The sequence below is a fragment of the Aptenodytes forsteri genome, unplaced genomic scaffold (assembly GCF_000699145.1).
Source record: "Aptenodytes forsteri isolate BGI_AS27 unplaced genomic scaffold, ASM69914v1 Scaffold618, whole genome shotgun sequence".
In the NCBI taxonomy this organism is placed as follows: domain Eukaryota; kingdom Metazoa; phylum Chordata; class Aves; order Sphenisciformes; family Spheniscidae; genus Aptenodytes; species Aptenodytes forsteri.
The window spans coordinates 60,820-63,873 of record NW_008793944.1 but is presented as its reverse complement, the minus strand read 5'-3'; positions in this window follow the sequence as shown (position 1 = coordinate 63,873).

The window sequence follows — 3,054 nt, the reverse complement described above, 5'->3', positions numbered from 1 at the left end:
CCCAGATCCCTTTCTGCAGGGCTGCTCTCCCGCCACTCCTCTCCTGATTTACACTTGTGCCTGGTGTTACTCCATCCCAGGTGCAGAATCTGACACTTGGACTTGTTAAATTCCATGCCATTGATGAGTGCCCAATGCTCTGATCTATCTAGATCCCTCTACAAGGCCTCATGTCCCTTGAGTAAGTCAACAGCACCTCCCAGTTTAGGTTCATCAACAAATTTGCTAATGGTGCATTCGTCTCCTGCACTAGATCATTGGTAAGTATATTGAACAGAACTGGCCCTAGAATTGAGCCCTGAGGAACACCGCTGGTTACCGGTCACTGGATTTCACTGTACACCATGGATTACACTGATTGGATCCCCATTTTCTGCCAAATGGCAGTTTAGACATTTAGGGCCCCATAGGTAGACATCAGCAGCTAGTGTCCTCTAGTATATCCTATAGTATTTGAAACCATTATACATGCCAACAGATATGACTCAACACTTAAGAAATATGCAGAACCTTCTGCAGTTACAGCTTAAGGCTAGAGAAGAAACCATGGAGCATCTCAAATGGCAGTAGACACTGATGTCTAGGCAATCAAATTGTGCATCTGTATATTGACTTTGCATTTTAGACACTTAAATTTAAGGCATCTGGATCTGAATCTTACTCTCATAATAATGTTAATGTGTTTAAACGTATTTTACATATCATTTGAGATATTCTAGTGTGTCTCAGAGGTCTGGAAGATAGAACACTATCTATGGGAGACTTATACTCTTCTGATGTGACAAATGGAGGACTAGAATATCCTACTGTATCTCAAATGGCACCTGATCCCTTTCACATTGTGATACACAGCATTATATAACCAATCTGTTTGCCCTAATACACGATAAGGTATGTACAGATATGCTTTCAGGGACTGCATCTTTGATCAGCTATGAGTCAGTTTGACCACAGTGGATTTTCCTGTAATTCAGTGTTGTGAACTACAGTGTAACAGGGAGAGGTAAACATATCCAGAAAACTATTTAAACTGGAAAACTAAGTTCCTATCAAAAAAATTATTAACTTCAGATTCTAGAGTTGCCAATTTCTGCCTATCATACTTTTGCCACCTTATTTATATATAACAATAGCTCTGTATGGAGACTCTAGGATAGCCTCAAATGAAACTAGGTGCTTATGCTTATGCAACTAAATTACACCGTCAGGATCTATTCAGTAGTACATGGAGTTATACAGAGAAACATTCATTCTCCCCAGGCTCATTTTAGCTGCAATCAGCTGTTTTCATCTAGAGTTGCTTCCTACTCCTAAACTGAAGTAAAGCCCTAAAGCCTGACTTTTTTTCAGTGTAGAAATTAGACAAGCTTATTTTCTAAATTAAATATTCTGAATTCTGGACAACCCTGCACTTATTCACAGCTTATCTCGGGACTTTTTATTAATCTCTGTTTCTCAAGCTGTAGACAAGGGAATTGTTTAGCAGAGTGAGGACAATGTAAAGGACAGACACCCATTTGTTCAGTTTGTCAGAGTACTAGTCTTTGATGGGAGATAGTGATTAGAGAGATTTGAGTGCCTCAAGTTTGTTGACAGTTTGTCCACAAAACAAAGCTTATATTTACAGATTTTAATCCAGTAATTTCCACTGCCCTAAACAGCAGTTTCCCATGGGTTCTCACCTGTTAATTCCCTGAATAAGCTGAAGTCTGCTTACACCCTGAGAGAGTCTAGGGTTTGTACTCTGCCTATTGACTTTCTTATTTGCCTGAATATCTTGAACTCCTCTTTCATGGTCACTACAGCCAATGCTGCCATTGATTATCATCTCCCTGACCAGTTCAACCTTGTTGATACAGAAGAGCTAGTTTATCTCTCCAGCATTTGTATTAAGAATTTATCCCTGATATCCTTGAGGTTTGCCTGTGTCCTTCAGTGCTGCTCACAGAAGTTAGGGAGTTTAAAGTCCCCCATAAGAACCTCAGTCTGTTAGCTGGAGACTTCCTCAAGTTGCTTTTGAAACTATCCAATCTGTTTCATATTGCCAAGCAACACTCTCTATTCTCGTTTTGTTGTTGCCCATGTCAGGATGGACAACCATACAGAAGTGAATGTATTCATTCTTCTGTGTCTGACCACCACCTGGAAATTGCAGGACTTCCTCCTTATCCTCTTCCTGCTTCTTTGCCTATCCAGCCTAGTGGTGAATGCAGCCATTTTGTTACTGGGGTGCTAGCTGAACCTATGCTCCACTCAGCTATGTACTTTTTCCTGGGGAATCTCTCCTGCATGGACAACAGATACTCTACAGTAACAGTGCCTAAGACACTAGCTGGCTTTCTCTTAGGGCAAAAATTCCTTTCCTTTGCAAGCTGCCTGTCCCAACTCCATTTCTTCCAGTTCCCAGGTAGCCCTGAAGTCATCCTGCTGGCTGTCATGGCTTATAATTTCGACATGGCTATCTGCAACGCTCTGCACTACAAGATCATCATGTGGAATCTCCTCAGCCTTGTCTCTGGGAACCTTCACTGTAATACTCCCTTCCTATCTTTACATTCTATCCTACCTGCATCTGACTGTGTTCACACTCAACCCTTCTCAGGAGGCTACTCTGAAAGACGCATGTTCACCTTCATATATAATACTGTAACTATTGGTTTAGATCCTCTGATCTACACTTGGAGAAATCAGAAAATAAAATTTGCCATCAGAATCAACAATAGGAAACAATAGGTAGTAAAAGCAGTAAGCAAATTAAAAAAATGCATAAAGACTTATAAAAAAGAAAGAAAACAATAAGGAAAAAACTCCATAAATCTAACAATGGTTTTCTTCACACAGCACTTTTGGTTTTATTCTGGTCTATGATTAATATTAAAAAGACCTAAGGTGAAGGTTGGCAACAGTCTTGGTTCTTTTCCTAACCCATTTAAAAAAACCCTACACAATATTCTTCATTTTTATTTTTTTCTTGTACATTACTTAAGATAATTAATAATGAAAACAACTGTCGTGGTTTAACCTCAGTTGGAAACTGAGCACCACACAGCTGCT